At 42.8% G+C, this 22,041-nt stretch overlaps 1 protein-coding gene across 5 annotated transcripts in view; it reads left to right on the forward strand.

Moving 5' to 3' along the window:
* Positions 1-22,041, forward strand: part of LPAR1 (lysophosphatidic acid receptor 1) — a 218,065-nt gene that overhangs the window by 103,270 nt on the left and 92,754 nt on the right. Inside the window, exons 1-2 of one of the 5 annotated variants that reach the window (XM_040360601.1) lie at positions 12,512-12,794; positions 17,878-18,001. The exons of 3 other annotated variants lie outside the window; for them this stretch is intronic. The gene's annotated coding sequence lies outside the window, so the exon portion shown is untranslated. Of the gene's footprint in view, positions 1-12,511; positions 12,795-17,877; positions 18,002-22,041 lie in introns of those variants that run through there. One more of the 5 variants, XM_040360592.1, reaches the window with a different exon arrangement.

The following is a 22,041-nucleotide window of genomic DNA, read 5'->3' on the forward strand; positions in this document are numbered from 1 at the left end:
ACACAGGCAAAAACGAGGTTGAACATACTGGCTAAAGCGTACTTCTGGGAAGTAAAGAACATTTCACAACTTTTATTTTTGTTACTCACAGGGAAAACATTAATATTGCACATTCTGTAGATTTATAATATTTCTGAGGCTGTGAAGGAATTTTGACAGATGATTTAAATCCATAAAGACAGCATAGTGACCTGAGGATTTGTCCTGTAGATGCTGATGAGACTTTTACTTCTACAGAGTTCTTTGTCACCGGCATACCGTTTTATTTGGTTGGGTACCATTAACGAATTCTCTTTAGCTTGGGTTGAAAAATACTTTGATCTGTCCTTTGAATACATTGTAAGAATCCTTTACTTTTGTGTCTGGGTGAGAACAACTTGGATACGTGTTAGCATAACTCATTCATACTTTGTAGTTAACATCCAGATCAGGAACTGAGCTTTCAGTTCGGAAACAATGAAGCCTAGCATTCTAGGGGAAAAAAAAAAGCTTTCTTTCACTTGCAAAGGTTATTGAAATGGACTTCTTTGAGTGTACCCATTATCACTTTGGCTACAGAGATTTTGACAGAAGAGTTTCCACACGGCATCATTGTGTTATTTTTAGTGGAAAAAAAGCTTAAAAAAATAAATCTAAATGAGCCTACTTTATATATATATATATAAAAAAAGCTTCAATCTACGTTTACTTTATAAGGAAAGTTAAACGTAACTGAGAACAATCCATCTAAACCATTCCAAAGCTGAAATCTACAGCCAGCTTCTTGAAAACATGCGATTTACGAAAAACACATTTCCTGAAGAGGTGTGTGAGTGTCTCTAAACAAAAAAGGTTCTGTGCAACATTCCAGCCCTATCCTGGGAAAATAAGCTGGAATGAGATAAATGCTGACAGTCGTAAAAGATTAAACAGAGCTAGTTAAATTATTGTTAACAGCTGTTAACATAGTCTACCAACTACTGGTTTTCTTTAACAGTTAAACTTCTCATAAAATGAGAATGTTTCAGTTTTAAATATGTTAATTGGCTTAAGTGGACCTAAACTGTATGACAAGGGTCTATGAACTTTTTAGTTTGAGAGCCTCATATACTGTGCAAATTGTCCATAGTTGGTATGATTCTAAAGAAATTCAAAAGAAACTTGAGCACATAAAAGTCCCCCCTTTACATCAGGGCCCCAATCAGAGCCTGCTATAAACTGCCTAATAGTCAATTACCCTACTTAGGAGAGATTTTTTCTCACTCCCTGTTATGTCTACAGGGCAGGAAGTGAAGGTACATTTTTTGAATGGGAAACAAAAACCTGAGGGGTTTGTAATCTCTCTACACTATGCAAGACCAAAACAAATGTATTAAAGTGGAGCTTCACCCTCCGCTGCCACATTTGGCACCTTTCACAGGGGAGCGAGTACCTGGCGTCGACAGATACCCGCTCCCACTTTTGGCCAATTTCGCTGCTGCAAACTCATCCGCAAAATTTGGCCCACCTACTCCTTCCCCCGCTGCCGTGCGATTCAAAAAGCACAGCGGACTTCACGTAGTAGGAAACCGGCTGTGAAGTTGCAATGCTTCACTGCCGGTTTCCCTTAGCAGAGATTGCGGCGGCAGCACCTGATTGAAAACTCAGCTCGGGTGAAGACACCACTGGATTTGTGGACAGGTAAGTGTCTTAATATTTAGCCCAGGTTCACACTGGGTGCGATTTCATTCGATTTGAGATGCGATTTCACATGTGAAATCGCATCTCAAATGCCGCCAATTGTCGGCAATGGCGCCGTCCTAATCGGTGCGACGCCGCATCTGCGGCGCTGCACCGATTTCAAAAAGTAGTTCTTGTACTACTTTTTGCGATTTCGGGCCGCGATTTACATAGACATCTGTGCAGAAACCTGCACAGATGTCTCTTAAATCGCGGCCGAAATCGGGACTGCCGGCGGGAGTGAAATCGTGCGAGTTCAGCTGAACTCGCACGGCTTCACTCCCGCAGCCCAGTGTGAACCAGGGCTAAAAGTCACAGCTACAGTATTTGTAGCTGCCGACTTTTCATTTTTTTCTGAAGGAGCCTGGAGCTCTGCTTTAACTTTAGAAATACTTTCATAAAAGATCGGATCATCAGATTAAGGGTGGTCATACATGGATCAAAATGTGTCCAGTTCGGCAGGGGACCGGTCCAATTTGGATTTCAAAGTTTGGGCAAGGCTGGTTGTTCAGAAGTCGAACGAACGATATACTTCTGTACAACCAGCCTGTCGGGTTTTTCCCGAGCGATCAGTATGGCAGGCTATAGCTGACAGCACTGGTTAGTGTATTATGACAGTCGGTAAGTGTCCCCGCTGTCAGAACACAATAGGCAGTCATTGTCCTAGTGTATGGCTAGGGGAATCAGGTCTTTTTTTTTTTTTTCATTCAATCCACAGGGTAAACGAAAGAAAATAAATAGTGTTTGGCCAGCTTAACTTATCTAGACCAACACAGATTACAATTTCAAATTCCCTGAAGAGAAGAGGCCTGTGACAAGATGAAAGGGAGGCTTTGCTAGGCTATTGACAGTTTCTGGAGTGTGAATCCTGAGCACACTGCAAGTCAATACAAAATTGTTAATGGAAAGCAAGGCTTTTTCGGCGTAACATTGCTCCTGCTATTAGGAAGCGCAGCCAATGTTAAGTATGGTAGTCGTTTTTTTCCACTTCGAAATTCGAATTTTTTACGTTGTTTGCGTAAGTCGTTCGCGAATAGGGCTGGACGTAATTTACGTTCACGTCGAAAACAATACGTCGTTGCGCCGTACTTGGAAGCAATGCACACTGGGATATGTACACGGACGGCGCATGCCAATCACGTCAGGTCATCATACATTTACATAAAACACGCCCCCATTCCACATTTGAATTACGCGCGCTTACGCCGGCCCCATTTACGCTACGTCGCCGCGACTTACGGAGCAAGTGCTTTGTGAATACAGCACTTGCTCCTGTAAGTTACGGCGGTGTAGCGTAAATACAATACGCTGCGCCGCCGTAACATAAAACACAGGTACCTGAATCTACCCCCTGATCTTCTGTGCTTTTACCTGCATTTTTTTTTTTTTTATTTGGTTTGCTTAGATCTAAATTTTAAACCATGTTAAATTACATAGGGATTTGACCCTTTTTACACTAGTAATTAAGGATAATGTACTATGAAATACTGTATAATAAGTAAATGCCAGAAAACTTAAATTGAGAAATTACATAGTAAGGTAACCCTCTTGTCTTTATTCAAATAACAATCAATAAATAAATACAATTATATTCAACATTTTTTAAAAACAAACTCTAAACTCGCTCAGTCATAGAACTCAAGCTATACAGTAGATGAATCAATTCATAAAACCAAAGTCCCCCTTTGATCCAAGGGTGACATAACCACATAATGGTGCCAGCGACAAGGGTGGGAGGGTAGGGGAGCTCAGCCAAGCCGCATCAGGACAATTGTGAGCGGGTCTGTCAGAACAGGGGTTTATATAGACCCCCAGCACCTATGGAAAACGTGTTTCCCGCCTAGCTGCCTTGTGACAAGTCCGCTCTTTTTTTTTAATTAAGCTTAAAAAAAAAAAAAAGTTATAAACAAACGTGGCGGCCACAATCCCATGTTCTGGGCTCCTTAATTGTGCCCACTTTTCATTGTAACTGTACTATCTCTTTATTTTGTAAAGGACTGCACAAACTGTTGGTGCAATATATGGTAAATCCTGTACAATAATAATAATACTTATACATTTTGCATACATTCATTTAATTCAAAGGGATTTAGTGTAGCCAGACATATCTGGACCCCTGTGCTTTTGGGCCCTATAGCATGGGGCATAGTCTGCTAAGGCAATAGTTACGCTAATGTATATAGGGGGTTACTGAAAATAATTTTGTCAAAGTGTGAGTATTATGACAAAATTTTCCCTAGGGATTATATTTGACAAAATAATTAAAAAAGGGTTGTTGTCAGTGACACTACATAATTATATTGAAAACAATATTTATCAGAGGTACATAATGCCTTTTAGAAAAGCAATAGGGTGGTCATAGATGGGAAGATATTTTAGAGGATCATGGCAAAAATTAATTATGATGAGTTATCTTCCCATCCATGAATGAGTCTGCTGACCTTCTGGGTCCACTATGATTCTCCCCCAACAGCAGAAGAAAAAAATTGGGCTTGTTCGCAAGGAGATTTTCCAACCAGTTGAGAAACATTCTTGGATGAGATAAGTACTGAAGATACTTGTTATATGATCAGAAGTTGCAGTTGATAGCAACATTGCTTGCAACTCTCCTTACAAACACCTATAGAGTATATCCATTGACACATGGCCTCCATATTTTCATTGTCTTGCACTTGTTCTTCCAGTGTGGGCTACAAGCATTTTAATATGCAGGTTCAGCAATCCCTATTGCTGTCCCTATGCTTCTATCATGACAGGCGGGACAAATGGTCTCAGGGTACACTGGAGAGAGTTTTAGATATGGTGTATGTTGCACCTTGAGTGTGGTGTTTGTGTAGATAGAAGGCTACAAAAATAAAATAAAAAATGATAGCTAGAAAGTGAAGTTCTATTTTATTAAGGCTGTGGAGTCTGGCTGTCAGATTTTGTTTGCTGAAAGCGGTACCATTATTTTAAATGGAAATTTGGCGTTTTATATTGTAGGCCTGTAATTCTTATGCCGCGTACACACCAACACTTTATGTGATGAAAAAAAACGACACTTTCTGTGAAGTAAAAAATGACGTTTTTGAAACTTCAATTTTCAAAGACGAAGTTGCCTACACACCATCGTTTTCTCACAATGATCTTGCAAAGTGAGGTTACGTTCCACCACGTTTTACCATTGAAGCTTGCTTCATAAGTAGCTTCTGGGCATGCGTGGATGAAAAAACGTCTTAGAAAACGACGTTTTTTGCTACACACGGTCAATTTCTGTGAAGTAAAAAGTGCACTTTTGAAAAACGACACATAAAATTGAAGCATGCTTCAATTTTTTTTGGTCGTTTTTTACAAGACATAAAACAACGTTTTCCCCCACACACAGTCAATTAAAGTGACGTTTTTAAAAACGTCATTTTTTTTCATCACATAAAGTGATGGTGTGTACGCGGCATTAGGAATAACTTAAATCTGACCAAACACGAGTCTAGTAGACATCCCAGGTATGATAAAGTTTGAAACACAAAAGCATAAATTATAATATAATAAATAACTATAAATAACAACAAATAATATAATAATAATACAAATTAATCAATAATGTAATAAAATCAAAAACACTGAAATTAGCTCAGTTGTTGCAGAATTGTCGCTGTCATTACTTTCAGTGTCTGAAGACGAATTTCCCCACAAATCACTATCGCTCAATTTATTATCGCTGTTTTTTAGTTGGTCTAAAACCACTTTTGACATAAAGGGACACTTTTTGGTTGCTATGGACAATCTACAGTTTCCAAGCAGAAAGAACAGTTTTTATTATATAAAAGTGCATGCAGGACACTGGGCAGACCACTAGGGACAAGGGGGGTGTGTAATTATTGTATACAGTACTGTAATCTGTAAGATTACAGTGTACTGTATGTATTGTGTGTTTTTACTTTTTTTGAATTTGGCACCAATCTCCGCCCCCGTGCGTTGCAACGTTGCAGGGAACGGAGCTCAGCGGCACTCGGGCACTGTGTGAATCGAGCGAGGAGACATGGCAGGATCCAGGGAACAAGGTAGGTAACTTTGCCTGGATTCTGCAATGCGATCCCGAGTGTGGCTCGGGGATCCCGCTTATGGTACTGAAATTCCACCCCGAGTCACACTCTGGTATACCGCTAGGCAGGTTAAAGCACCACGTGAAAAAAAAAAAGTCTTATAAAAACAACTTTTTGCACTTGATTTTATTGTACTGGATTACAATTTCTTGCACTGGGCACTTTATATATCTATATACAGTATCTCACAAAAGTGAGTACATCCCTCACATTTTTGTAAATATTTTATTTTATCTGAAGAAATGACACTTTGCTACAATGTAAAGTAGCGAGTGTTCAGCTTGTAAAACAGTGTAAATTTGCTGTCCTTTCAAAATTACTTAACATACAGCAATTAATGTCTAAACCGCTGGCAACAAAAGTGAGTGCACCCCTAAGTGAAAATGTCCAAATTGGGCCCAAAGTGTCAAGCTTCTTTTAGCAAGGCAGTGGTCGTATTGGAGGTGTGTTTGGGGACATTATCATGTTGGAATACTGCCCTGCGGCCAAGTCTCCAAAGGGAGGGAGTCATGCTTTGCCTCAGTATGTCACAGTACATGTTGCCATTCATGGTTCCCTCAATGAACTGTAGCTCCCCAGTGCCCGCAACACGCATGCAGCTCCAGACCATGACACTCCCACCACCATGCTTGACTGTAGATAAGACACACTTGTCTTTGTACTCATCACCTGGTTGCCGCCACACACGCTTGACACCATCTGAACCAAATACGTTTATCTTGGTCTCATCAGACCACAGGACATGGTTCCGGTACTCCATGTCCTTAGTCTGCTTGTCTTCAGCAAACTGTTTTAAGGCTTTCTTGTGCATCATCTTTACAAGAGGCTTCTTTCTGGGACAACAGCCATGCAGACCAATTTGATGCAGTGTGCAGCTTATGGCCTGAGCACTGACAGGCTGACCCCCCACTCCTTCAACCTCTGCAACAATGCTGGCAGCACTCATAGGTCTATTTTCCAAAGACAACCTCTGGATAGGACGCTGAGCACTCGCACTTAACTTCTTTGGTCGACCATGGCGAGGCCTGTACTGAGTGGAACCTGTCCTGTTAAACCGCTGTATGGTCTTGGTCACTGTGCTGCAGTTCAGTTTTAGGGTCTTGCCATTCTTCTTATAGCCTAGGCAACAATTATTTTTTTCAGATCCTCAGAGAATTCTTTGCCATGAGGTGCCATGTTGAACTTCCAGAGACCAGTATGAGAGCGATAACACCAAATTTAACACACCTACTCCACATTCACACCTGAGGCCGAGTACTCACGAGCAGACATGTCCGATGAAACCGGTCCGCGGACCGTTTTCATCGGACATGTCTGCCCGGGGACTTCTGTTCGATGGCTGTACACACCATCGAACAGAGGTCCGCGCGTAAACAATACGCGGGGCGTGTCCGCGGTGTCGCCGCGTCGATGACGCGGTGTCGCCGCGACAATGACGCAGCGACGTGGGCGGCCTGCCTTTAAAATGCTTCCACGCATGCGTCAAAGTCATTCGACGCATGCGAGGGATGGCGGGCGGCCGGACATGTATGGTAGGTCTGTACAGACGACCGTACATGTCGGGGGGACAGGTTTCCAGCGGACTGTTTTAAAGCAAGTCCAGGAAACAGTTGTCCGCTGGAAACCTGTCCGATCCGCCCGAAAATGGTCCGCTCGGGCCTACACATGGCCAAACATGTCTGCTGAAACTGGTCTGCGGACCAGTTTCAGCAGACATGTTTGGTCGTGAGTACGGGGCCTTAGACTGTGTAACATTAACAAGTCACATGACTCCGGGGAGGGTAAATGGCTAATTGGGCCCAATTTGGACATTTTCACTTAGGTTGTCGCATGAAAATATATAATAAAATATTTGGTTCTTAAGCGGTTAATTGATCTATATGTAATTATGAATTTATGCAGTATGGTGACGCTTCTTAGATGGTTATGGTGCAGTCACAATTTGTAGCTTTATGGCCCTTAAAATAACGAACTTTCTATATTGAATCCTGTCTAAAGCAAAAGGCTCCTTCAAACACTCATCTAAGTAAAACCTTTTGCTAGCATCAGTTTACAGTTACAACCACAAAACATAATATTTATAACCTAAAATAAATAATTATTTGACCCATGTATGCAACAACAAGCTGATTTATTTTTTTTTTTTTATTAATTTGGTGCGTGATTCTATTTTCTTACATAATTTTCTGGAATTGGTGCAATAGTAACAGCTGTGGAAAAAGACAACACCCAAAAAACATAGAAAAAAATAACTGACACAGCAAATTTCTGTTAACTTTATCTAATGACTTCAACCACATTATATAAGATCCCAGTGAATCTGTTCAAATCCCAAACTTAACTGGAGCCAGACGTAGTGTGGGTGGTCCAAATGGCTGATTTCATGTGATTTGTTACCAGATGTTATAAAAGATTACAGTTTTTGTTTATTGTTATGTTTCTATCTTACCTCTGTGTGTGATCATTTTGTCTCTGATTTTGAAGATTTACCATTTCGCCACTGCCGTTAAAATCATGTAGCTTTAAAAAAAAAAAAATAAAAAAAAAAAAACTTTGTGAATATTATATTGTAGAACTATTTACCTTTCAGTAACCATGACTGTATATATATTTTTTTAAAGTAATGAAAAGTGGGAATGAAAAAGGAGCAGAAAATTGCACGGTACATTAACAAATCATTAGAATCACTAGAATTGTCAACACTTATGCCGCGTACACACAACCGTTTTTCGGGTTCTAAAAAATGACGTTTTTTTAATGTCATTAACCACTTAAGCCCCGGACCAATATGCAGCCTAAAGACCCAAGGTGTTTTTACAGTTCGGGACTGCGTCGCTTTAACAGACAATTGCGCGGTCGTGCGACGTGGCTCCCAAACAAAATTGGCGTCCTTTTTTCCCCACAAATAGAGCTTTCTTTTGGTGGTATTTGATCACATCTGCGGTTTTTAGTTTTTGCGCTATAAACAAAAATAGAGCGACAATTTTGAAAAAAAAGCAATATTTTTTACTTTTTGCTGTAATAAATATCCCCCAAAAACATATATAAAAACATTTTTTTTCCTCAGTTTAGGCCGATACGTATTCTTCTACCTATTTTTAGTAAAAAAAATCGCAATAAGCGTTTATCGATTGGTTTGCGCAAAATTTATAGTGTTTACAAAATAGGGGATAGTTTTATTGCATTTTTATTTTTTTTATTTTTTTTACTACCAATGGCGGCGATCAGCAATTTTTTTCGTGACTGCGACATTATGGCGGACACTTCGGACAATTTTGACACATTTTTGGGACCATTGTCATTTTCACAGCAAAAAATGCATTTAAATTGCATTCTTTATTGTGAAAATAACAGTTGCAGTTTGGGAGTTAACCACCGGTGGCGCTGTAGGAGTTAGGGTGCACCTAGTATGTGTTTACAACTGTTTGGGGGTGTGGCTGTAGGAATGACGTCATCGATCGTGTCTTCCCTATAAAGGGAATGACGCGATCGATGCGCCGCCATAGTGAAGGACGGGGAAGCCGTGTTTACACACGGCTCTCCTCGTTCTTCAGCTCCGGGGAGCGATCGCGACGGAGCGGCTATAAACAAATAGCCGCGCCGTGGTCCCGGATCGCTCCCCGAGCGGACCCGACCCCCGCATGTAGCGGGGGGGGTCCCGATCGGACCCCCCACCCGCTAATAGGCGAGGACGTACGTGTACGCCCATGTGCCTGTACGTGCCATATTGTGGACGTATATGTACATGCGGGGGTCGGGAAGTGGTTAAAAACGACCGTGTGGGGGCTTCAGAGCATTTTTCGGGTTCTTAAAAAATGGGATTTTTTTTTTTCGAACATGCTCTATTTTTTCACAACGTTTTTAACGTTGACGTATTTAAGGTTGTAAAAAATGGTCGTGTGTGGGCTTTAACGACGTGAAAAAAACACGCATGCTCAGGAGCAAGTTATGAGATGGGAGAGCTCGTTCTGGTAAAACTACCATTCGTAATGGAGTAAGCACATTCATCACGATGTAACAGACAGAAAATAGCAAATCATCTTTTACTAACACGGAATCAGCTAAAGCAGCCCCAAGGGTGGCGTCATCCGAATGGAACTTACCCTTTATAGTGCCGTCGTACGTGTTGTACGTCACCGCGCTTTGCTAGAGCATTTTAAATTCACGATCGTGTGTAGGCAAGGCCAGTTTAATGATCGGGTTGAAAAAAAACTTAGTTTTTCTAGACCCTTAAAAACTTCATTTTTTAGAACCCGAAAAACGGTTGTGTGTATGCGGCATTAGGCTCTATGCACACTGAAGCTGATAAACTGTAGTTTATTGGCGTTTTGGCTTTTTTTTTTTTAAAAAGCCGATAAACTGCACTCTATGTTAGCCTATGTATCTATGCACACATGGACGTTTTTTAGTGTTAATAAGCAGTGGAGTTTATAGGCTTTTTTTTTTAATTTGCCTTTCAAAGTGCTTTTTTTCGGCGGGAAAAAAAACACAAAAAAAGCCTGCTCGCCAGCGTTTTCTAGCGTTTTTTTTATCCATTGAAAAAAAAAAAAAAAAGCTACACTGAAAAACGCTAATAAACGCTAAAAAAAAAAGTTGAAAGGCTCCCTGCAAAGCTACTGGTGTTTTTTATAGCTTTTTTTTTAGCTTCCAGTGTGCATGGAGCCCAATACTTTACGGTTTCTATCAGCAGTTTATGTGATATGTTTAAAAGCATAACAATCAAGCAATACGCTATATTAACACCATGTATCACTGGCTGGAGATGCAATCCTAAAAAAAATAATTTCAGTATTTTCATCTTTCTAATGATAAAATGGCTTCCCTAAACAATACCAGCTCAGCATTTAAGCAACAAAGCCCTGATGGCTGGATGCCTGTGGCCCTCAACGCTGTATCCTGGCCTAGGCCAACAAACCACCATTACTAGTAAAAAAAAAAAAAAAAAAAAATCCATAAATCTTTCCCCTATTTTTTAGACAATATAACTTTTGCGCAAACCAATCAATATACGCTTATTGCGATTTTTATTACCAAAAATATGAAGAAGAAGACATATCGGCCTAAACTGAGGAAAAAAAATAGCTTTTTTAAAAATATGGATATTTATTATAGGAAAAAGTACAAAATATTGTGTTTTTTTTTTTTAAGTTTAGCTCTTTTTTTGTTTATATTGCAAAAAAAAAAAAAAAAGGTGATCAAATACCACCAAAAGAAAGCTCTATTTGTGGGGTAAAAAAAAGATATAAATGTTGTTTGGGTACAGTGTTGCACTACTGTGCAATTGTCAATAAAAGCGACGCAGTGCCATATTGCAAAAAATAGCCTGGTCATCGACCAGCCAAATCTTACGGGGCTGAAGTGGTTAAAGTGGAACTAAACCTAATTTTTAAAAGATGCGAGCAGGCAACTTTTTATTGCAGAAGAGACATGCTATATCTCTTCTGCAATGACACCCTTCCTGCTCAAAGTCTCCTATTGAATGAACACTGTGTATTCCTGACAAACGCCAGCTGTGCCGGTGTCCCCTATTGAGAAATGCCCCCTATCACGAAAATGCCCGGGTGGAACTGCGCATGCACAGTATGGAGCCCTAGAACAGCCGGGTTTACGATCAGCTGTTGTCTCGCATTGCCGAGGCACGTTCATGTAGCCGAAGGGTGGCTACTTACATGAAGGGGATGGATTTTTAAATGATGGGCAGTTCTGGGGGTGGAATTTTTATCGATGGCCAAACAAAGCCGCAAACGAAATCTTTATCTACTATTCTTTCTGGACGCTTGCATCCCGTGTTTAGACAATTGAAGGGCGGCTTTTTCAATTTTAGATTTATTTAGCAGTTTTGTTTGGCCATTCATAAAAATTCCACCCCCAACGCTGCCCATCATTTAAATATTAGCCCCCTTTGTGTATCTATCCGCCCCTCTCCTACATGAACGTGCCTCGGCATTGCGACTCAACAGCTGATCGTCAACTCGGCTCCATGCGACGCATGTGCAATTCCACCCGGGCACTATTCGATAGCTGGGCACTTCTCGATAGAACACCAGAATGACTGACTCCTGTGCTTGGGATGACGCTACCCCCCACCTGCCGGCCAATCAAGAGGCCATAAACCCAACACCTGGATGACAGCGGCCGGAGAAAGATGTAATTGCTGTATTTAGTTCCACGTTAATGATTTAATTGAGTCATTACTTATGATTGAAACTGTGTCCTTGGTTTGGACAGACTTACCATTTAAGAAATGTCCTTTTCTCCTTTCTCACAAGTTGATGTAAGGCCCTTGCTAGGTTACTAGGTGTCAAACTTGCAGCAAACACAAATGATGCAATTCACACTCTATAAAAAAGGGGTAAAAGCCTTCATAAATAAAAAGTATAGAAAACAGTGTTACAACTAGACGTTCCTTTTCCATTCATTACTTGCTGTATATTCAGTTTCCTGTACCTACTCATTTTCACACCTAGAAATAACCTCTGCATGCAGGTCTCTGTCACATTGCTTTGCCTGGTTACATGCAATAATATTCCATGAAATATGACTAAATAAATACTCCACACAACTTTATAACTTCTACTATAACTATCCTGAAAGATAATGGTCCTAACACATTTGGTTATATAGTGTATGTAGCTATGAGAAGTGTGTGCAGTGACTGTATATACACAGTGTTGTGCTATACAGAGCGCAGCTGACCCATCCCGGTCTCTCACACCTCACACTGCTCTGGGACAGACATGCATCCTACACCTTGTACTAGCAGCGCGTCTCCTCATTGGTGGCCGCGGTAGGGGCTCGCTATCAGACACGCCCCCTGAAGCCGGCACGCTGCGCAGTGTGTGAGGAGATAGTAGTGTAGAGTGTGATATTCGCCGACTCTCCGTACGGTGTAATGGAGTGACTCCGCTCACCCGGGACACATGGACATTGGACACCCCGGCCTCATACCGGACACGTGATGGACGGCCGTGCCCTGCACTACTACTCTCACCATCCACAGGCGCTTGGACTCTGGTATGTAGTACACTATGAGACGTGTATGTAGGGTTACATGGGACTCCTGTGCTCTGCTCATAGACTGCGCTCTTCTATGGAGGTTAGGATCACAGAGCCCATCAAATGCAGCCACTGTGCCCATTAAGTGCTACCACTGTGCCCATTAAGTGCTGCCACAAATGCAGCCACTGTGCCCATTAAGTGCTGCCACAAATGGTGCCACTGTGCCCATCAAATGCAGCCACTGTGCCCATCAAATGCAGCCACTGTGCCCATTAAGAGTAGCCACTGTGCCCATTAAGAGCAGCCACTGTGCCCATTAAATGCAGCCACTGTGCCCATTAAGAGTAGCCACTGTGCCCATTAAGAGCAGCCACTGTGCCCATTAAGAGCAGCCACTGTGCCCATTAAGAGCAGCCACTGTGCCCATTAAGAGCAGCCACTGTGCCCATTAAGAGCAGCCACTGTGCCCAATAAATGCAGCCACTGTGCCCATTAAATGCAGCCACTGTGCTCATTAAATGCAGCCACTGTGCCCATTAAGTGCTGCCACTGTGCCCATTAAGTGCTGCCACTGTGCCCATTAAGTGCTGCCACTGTGCCCATTAAGAGCAGCCACTGTGCCCATTAAGAGCAGCCACTGTGCCCATTAAATGCAGCCACTGTGCCCATTAAGTGCTGCCACAAATGGTGCCACTGTGCCCATTAAGAGCAGCCACTGTGCCCATTAGGTGCTGCCACTGTGCCCATTAAGTGCTGCCACTGTGCCACAAATGTTGCCACTGTGCCTGCCGTCTGCCCAGCCCTTACTTTGTCTCGGTTGGGTGGCGAGAGGCGTCCACCATTTCTTCCTCAATGTCTTCTGTAGTGTTCTCCCGCCCGCTCGTCCTCTCCTATGATTGGACGCCTGATTGGCTGAAACGACAGGCGCTGTGATTGGACGCCTATCAGGTGACAGGTAATACAGACCCGGTGCACCTGATTGGCTGAGAGGCGGGTCAGTGTTAGCAAAGCGAATTCCTTCGCTTTGCTAACACATGGCATTGCTCCCGCTGTTCACATTTTTGGGCGCCCATTAGAGCCAGTGGCTCTAATCAGGTGCTTCCAAAAAACACCCCTGCCAGTGTTATTCAGGCGCCCAATGCTCAAAAATGGGCCGGGCACCTAAATAGGGGGTGTCAGCGGCGACCATAGATAGATTCATGCAGTGATTAGAGCAGTGCAGGAAAGAGGGGGCGGCGCTCCTGCACCCAGGGGTGACAACTCATGGGGCCCCCGGGCAATAGAAGATTATGGAGCCCCCGGGCTTACAGATGGCCACCATGCCAGGAGGCAGTGCATAGGCAGGGCAGCTAAAATCTTGGGATTTTCACATCAAAAGCATGTCGGTTTCGGACATATCAGGGACAGATGTAAAAAAAAAACACAGATTTTTACATACTGTCCCTGGTTTTATTGAGTCTGGCAACCCTGATGGGGCCCCCTAGTGGCATGGGGCCCTCGGGCAGTGCCCTAGAGTCCCAATGGTCAGTCCGCCCCTGCCTGCACCCTTTATGGACACACCGCCATTGATCACCATACACTCTGATTGGGGAACCACTTCTATGTAGTGTGAGCACCTACCTGCTCTAGAGAGGAAACATGGAAAAGGACTTTACAATCAGATTGTAATGTGTGTGTGCTGAGCTGGAACCCTCTGCATGTCACCAGTGCACTGTATTTTGACTGCGGTGTGGGAAATGATCACAGGACATTGGTTTCCCGCACCTCGTCCTGGTGTGAACAAGCACGCCTGTACAGTACTTTTTGATGACCCGTTCGCTTTTACAGACCGCAGAAAAATAAAACGATACCAAAGCACTTGGTACCCAAATGCACTACCCTTGCGATCGGGGGTTAACAATACATTGGAAACCACATGCTGATCTGAAGGGCAGTGTGTTTGGCCAATGTCAAATCGCCGGCTATTGCTGGCAATGGCACTGTCCAAATTGGTGCGGCGCCGACTTCCAAAAGTAGTTCCTGCACTACTTTTGGTGACTTCAGGGGCGATTTTTATAGACATCTGAGCAAAGGTAGTGCATTTGCAGGCACCCAATCACATGCTACCTTAGTGCAGTGCATTTTTTAGTGTACAAGTGCTACTTTTTCTGTGCTCCATTCAAGTGAATGAATTGTCCAAACACAATGCCCTGGAATGTGGGAGAATCAGCCCTCAGTGTCACTCTTTGAACGGCTTTCACCTATTATTATTATTATTATTATTATTATTATTATTATTATTATTATTATACCGGATTGGCTTTTTCTCCTCTAGAGGGTTGTTTGTTTATTTTTGGAAGGTGGATTATGATTGGATTAAAGCGCTGCGTAAACTGTTGATGCTATATAAATTGTGTATAATAATAATAATAATAATAATAATAATAATGATTGGATTTGGTGGAAGTTTTGTTGAATTTTGTGATCGTTATGTATGTGATTGTTATTTGTGTACTGTTACTTTCATTTCTTTTGTTAAAGTAATGGGGACTTTTTTGACACCAATAGAGATCCAGGATAGCTGAAAGGAGGTTCCCTGATTCTGATGTCAGGCAGGGGGGTCTCTGTTGTTAGCAGTCCTGATGCTGTTGACTTGGTGAAATTAGCACTTGCGGGATCTCCTTGTGGAATCCCTCTGTAGCTGAGGGAGTGAGATATCATTGGAGATTCGGCAGAGGGAGCGATGCCATAGGACAGACAGGCAACCTCTTCACTGATTTGTCTCTAAAACCAAACTCGCCCATCTAACATAGGTCTGCCTGGTACACACGGGCCAAGTATTGGCCGGTTCAACAGAAACTAGATGACAATCGGCCCATGTGTACGGCAGCCTGGCCGTATGTTCGGCTTCTGTCAAACAGGCGTGCCAGATAAACATCTGCCTATCAGCACCCCCCTGTCAGAACACAATAGCTCAGCGGGGAGATCGTTTTACTAACATCGCATCAGCTGAACTAAAAAAAAAAAACTCTGTGTGTAGCTTAAAAGAGAAGTTTGTTTTGTTTTTTTGTTTTGTTTTTTATTCCCTAATCATACTTACCTAGGTGGATGCAGTATTGGTTCAATGCTGCATCTGTCCCCCGGTGCCTCTACACTGAGAACTGAGTGATTGAACATCACTGATAGCTCGCTTCTCACTCCTCCCCAAGTGGAGAGCTGCTGACTGTCAATCGGCGGCTCTCCACTCTGCTCCTCCACGCTCACTGGAGCACTGAGCTGTGGAGGGGCGAGGAGCAGCTGTCCTCAGTCAATCAGCGGCTCGCTGAGACGGCCATCAGTCCAGGCAGCTGGCGAATTCAGACTTTATTGTCTTGACGACGTGGTGCCTGGACTGATTCCAGTGACGTCATCAGAGAGTGGACTTCAGAACACTCTGCTGAAAATGGGTCATAGGAGTGCACTAAACTAAGGCCCCTTGCACACTGGGGCATTTTTCATGCGGTACAGCGCTAAAAATAGCGCTGCTATACCGCATGAAAAATCATGCCCTGTAGTGTTCAATGTGAAAGCCCGAAGGCTTTCACATTGAAGCGGTGCGCTAGCAGGAGCGCACCAAAAGTCCTGCTAGCCGCATCTTTACCGCGGTATAGGAGCGGTGTGTTCACCGCTCCTATACCGCGCCTTCCCATTGAAATCAATGGGAAAGCGCGGTAATACCGCCCGCAACGCGGGTGGTATTAACCCTTTTTCGGCCGCTAGCGGGGGTTAAAACCCCACCGCTAGCGCCCGAATATCGCGGTAAATTCGACGGTATAGCCGCGCTACAAATAGCGCGGCTATATCGTCGCCGCGGCTGCACGCCTCAGTGTGAAAGCAGCCTAAGTGTAGTAGGAGAATTACAGCCAAACAAGCTCAGGCTGGACTTCTCCTTTAAAGCTAGCCATTCTCTATACAATCTGGTTATACTATCTACTTTAGATTTACCAACACCTCTACAATGTAAAGGCCTGTGTGATTGGATAGAAATTTTTGGGTTATATAGGTTTGTCAATATATTACATAGTTTTGGTAAATTTGAAATGAGCTTGTACAACCAGATTGTAGTATGTATGGCCACCCTTTAGACCCCATCCACATCTAGGTAATAAGAAATTACAGGCAAAACACGCAACACTCCTCATCCCGAACACGGTGTGATTTTGCTGCGATTGTCACATGAGAAAATGCATTAGAATCCCAGCAAAACACGTGTAAAAATACACCTAGGTCAGGGCCAAAATATGGTCCCTGAGCTTGTTTGGTGACAAAACGCACATGGGGCCCTATACGCGACACGCCTAAAGGTGTGTGAATGGCACTTTACAAATCGTGAATGGGAACCTGCGATCCCACTATGTAATATGTGAATGGGGCCTCTGGCAATTTGGAATCGCAAGCAGAATCGCCATGATTCCAAACCGCACTGCAATAGTGGCAAAATGCACCATGTATGTTTGAGTGCCATTCATTTTTAATGCGGTTTAGCCAGGACTGTGAAAAGCTTGTTGCCCAAAAAGGAGCAGGAGCTTCTTTTTGGCCACAAGCTTTGCGCTTTTGCCGCATGATTTTTCATGCCCAAAACCACACAGTTTGAATAGCACCCAAACACATGATGCATTTTGCCACTGTTGCAGTGTGCGATTTGGAATCACAGGCAGAATTACAGCAATTCTGCCCACAATCCCAAATTGCCAGATGTGAACAGGGCATAGGAGCTCCTTCAAACCAGCCAGTGTGCTGCCCTACACAGTCTCAAGGCATTGACAAGGCAATTTTGCCTTGTGTCCTATTGTTTCAGGTCACACTAACTCAAAGCGTTTTTACAGAGTGCGATGCGACACACTACACTAGGTGAATAATATGTCATTGTGTGACGTTTCATTACGGTAAAAAAAAAATCGCATCACCCCAACACTCTTCATTGGGCACAATTTTTGCAGAGCATAACACAAGCTTGATGGTGTGAATGGACCCTCAAGAGCCCATTATGCCCCTAAAAAAGTATCCCCCCCCCCCCCTCATTTTCACTTTCTTCATCAATTGCAATGTATTTATAATTTTTTTTTTTTTAATTTTTCAGAAATCTCCTGCTGTCTATGAAACTTTCAGAGGCAAGGAATCCCTTTTTTCCCTGTGTACGATGAAATAGGTTTAACTCCCATTCAGGAGCAGATTGGATTACGGTGGAATAATTAGATTAGAAGGTCCATGGACTGTTTGTTCAGACCACCCCTTTCCATTGATGTGTGTGGGAAGAAGTTGTCCCATGGTGACACTGTCCAGGCTGGAGACACCAGCTGCTGGCTGTACACTGGGTGGGGCAGAGCAGGCTTGTGGTTGGGCGCAGAGCTCCTACAAAACAATACAAATGTCTAAGGTGTGTAAGATGTCTATAATATGCACTTCTGGTAATAGCCTCTGAAAGGTCACAACAATTTTTTACCACTATAATTACCTATTTATAGGTATACCTATGTCTGACTTGTAGGTGCCTCTTGTGGAATGTCTCTTCCAAGGCTGCTAACTGGATGATAGCCACGGTGGCGACAAAACAACTGCTAATCAGAGATTATAGGCAAGTGCTGTGCTCGGTGAAGAGTGTGAGATAGAGCAGGCATAGATCAGTATCTTTCTCTGATCACATGAGGTAGCTACAGACAAAGGAGGTGTGTTGTCCAATTGGTGGAAAAATGAACATACTGTATGTCTGGAAAACAATTCATTGGGATTTTTCTTGATTCCCAGAGGTAGGTCTGGCTCCGAGGGTATCCATGTAAACATTTGTCCTGGCTGGTGCATATTCAGGACCGTTTACACCGTCTTGTTGCGATAATGCACCGTGCCACCTTGCAATGAACATATACAGTAAAACCTTGGTTTGAGAGTAAATTGGTATGAGAGCGTTTTGCAAGACAAGCAAATGTTTTAATAAATTTTGCCTTGATATACAAGCAATGTCTTGATATAAGAGTAGCGTCATGTCACAACTGAGTATAAAAGAGAAGAGAGGAGCCTCTAAGTGTAGCAATATGGCTACATTTAATGAAGGTACAACATTTAGCAATTTATTGCTACACTTAGAGGTGCCTCTCTTCTCTTTTATACCCTGTAAAAAAATTGCTTTGATATACAAGTGCTTTGTATTACAAGCATGTTTCTGGAACTAATTATGCTCGCATTCCAAGGTTTTATTGTATTGTTCTACCAAAAAAAATGCACGCACCATTATTTGGCAATGGACCGCAATGCATGTTGGTGCATTGCTACATGTCGGAATGCACTGCAATGACTTCAGCAAAGTGCTTTGAGATGCCCTTCAAATGAATGGCATTGCTCTGCACCAACGTATGTAACATGTTCTGCCATGTGTTGCGATAAAGTGCAGGTTGCCACAACAAGATGATGTGACTGGGCCTTAAATGTTGCAAATGTTTGAAGAGCTAATAATGTATCCAAGTGTACTAAAGTATTTATTGTTGGTGTCTTAAAGGGGTTGTAAAGGTACAATCTTTTTTTTTTTTTCCTAAATAATTTCCTTTACCTTAGTGCAGTCCTCCTTCACTTACCGCATCCTTCCATTTTGCTTTTAAATGTCCTTATTTCTTCTGAGAAATCCTCACCTCCTGTTCTTCTGTCTGTAACTACACACAGTAATGCAAGGCTTTCTCCCTGGTGTGGAGTGTTGTGCTCGCCCCTCCCTTGGACTACAGGAGAGTCAGGACGCCCACTAACACACAGCTCCTTTCTCTATCTGAAACGTAGAGAGCGTCCTGACTCTCCAGTAGTCCAAGGGAGGGGGCGAGCACGACACTCCACACCAGGGAGAAAGCCTTGCATTACTGTGTGTAGTTACAGACAGAAGAACAGGAAGTGAGGATTTCTCAGAAGAAATAAGGATATTTAAAAGCAAAATAAGGATGAGGTAAGTGAAGGAGGACTGCACTAAGGAAAAGGAAGCTATTTAGGAGAAAAAAAAGTTGTACCTTTACAACCCCTTTAATGCTGTCATAATAACCAGAACATAGTGCTGGGCCATTCACACCAGAACGTGGTGCGTTCCGTGTGCGTTTCACACACTGCGCTCAAAACACACTGCAGTTGCAATCTGTAGCAGGTGTCAATTTTAGGTTAATGACACTCCAAAGGCAGGTCACACATTCAGTGTTTTTGGCTGCACTGGATTGCATGGTACAGACAGTGAGTTTCCAAAAGTAGTGTATGTACTACTTTTAGGTGCAGTGCAATGTCAGCCCATTCAAAATGAATGTGAGGAAATCGCACTGAGGCTGAACCGCACAGGAACACGCGGCATGTTCAAGCTCTCATGTGTGATGCAGAAATCGGAGGCAGGTTAAATTAGTTTTTTAGCAACATTGGCCTTAAAGTGTATCTAAACCCTGGACAAAAAATGCTATATATGGCAGCTTGGGAGTCCTTGGATGTGGTGGCTGAATTTTCTAATTTCAGTCATTTTCATTTTAGCTTCACCTGGCGATCCTGCCAGTAAGACACTTCCTGCCCTAGGGTGATAACACTTACCTTGCTGTATCTATGGATGAGCAGTGTTCTCACACTGTGACAGGATGTGTATGGACTACTAGAGAATACATTTGCCTCTCCTTCATAACACAGGGTAGGTGTTCTATAAGTCCTGGTTCACACCCGTGTCGCTTTGAGGTCACATGACTTCAAAGCTGACTATCCGTGCGATTTCCTGTGCATCTTGCTGACCTCTGTGGGACTTCATTTAACAGATGTCAATGCAAGTTGCACTGAAATCGCACAGGAATAGTGCAGGAACCTTTTTCAAAGATGCTTTGACTTGAACAGTTTCAATGCAACAAATGGGGTGTGGTCCTTTCAATAGGACTTTGAACTGTCAAGTGGCATTGGTGTGAACTTGGGCAAAAGCTAACTGGGAATAATGTAGCAGATAACTGCTCACGCCACCATTCACACCTCATGATTTGAAGTCATAAGCAGAATCGCTGCGATTCCAAATCGATGCCCAGTTAGTCCTTAATCACATCCCAAATGTAATGCGATTTTGCCGCGAGTGTCACACAACAGAATCGCATGGCAAATTGTGCCTTTCAAAATTGCATGAAGCTTGTTGCCCGAAAAGGAGCATAGGCGACAAAGGCGCGTAGGAATGAGCGCAACACGCAAAATCGTGTGCAAATGGCTCCATAAAATTGAGTAGGAGGAATGCTCATTCTCGCTACACAATTATGTGACTAGAGCCTTAAACTGGCAATACATTTGAGCTGTGGGTGATCCTGTCTGCATCCTTCTGCCTAAAATCCTTCGATCTGAGAATCAAAGGTGTGCCAGGCCTAAACTTGACGGTCGATCAGCAATTGCATGCAATCAGATGCAGCCACTGTTTGTGTATGCTGACGGCTGTGGGTATTGATTGTCAGAATACAATAGCTGTCCATCCACACTGTTTAGAGTGTATGCACAGCTCCCACTGCTGAACATATTAGTTCATATACAAGTAATTAATAAAACATAGTGAATTGAGCCTATTGTAACAAAAGGATGTTACTGTTGGAGTTCAGATTGGATACAGAGAGAACATGAGAGGGAAGTAACAGCTGTGATGCTAAGAATACCATCTTTTACCCAGACTCTACCATTAGTCTACCGCGCTTGTCAATTTGGGTGGATTCCATGCAGTGGGTGGCCAGTTCCAGTGTACAGACATGAGTATTGATGTGGACAGACGGTGTGCTGTGCACAAACCACTCTGCTGTGTTCATTCTTCTTCCTGATAATCTGAAACTTCTTCTACCTTATTGAACACTCCATGGTTTGTGGACTTGAGCTCTGTATTATACTACAAGCTATTGCAAACTATTATTTTATTTTTTTATATTTCTGTTTTCTTTTTCTGCTTGGTGTCTGCAGGTAAAATATTACCACATCTGAAATGAATAGTCCCTTTAAAAATGCTAGTTGCTTGGCAGTCATACTGATCCCAGATAGTATGACACGGTATGCCAATCAGGAGTGTTTACTTGGCTTTGAGAAAGGCAAGCAATAGTGTTTTCAGAAGAGGGTCTACACTCTACAGCCTCTATATTTTTTTTCCAGTATGTTTTATTCTACCTCTCAGGGACAATGGCTATATGATTTTGAGTTTAGTTTATGTAGCAGTACCTTCCCAAACACTCAACACAATGAAAGTCCACTGTTTGTTGTTTTATTGGGAAATTCAACTTGGATGAGATATGGGAAT

Source organism: Rana temporaria, chromosome 1, assembly GCF_905171775.1.
Source record: "Rana temporaria chromosome 1, aRanTem1.1, whole genome shotgun sequence".
NCBI classification, from domain to species: Eukaryota; Metazoa; Chordata; class Amphibia; order Anura; family Ranidae; genus Rana; species Rana temporaria.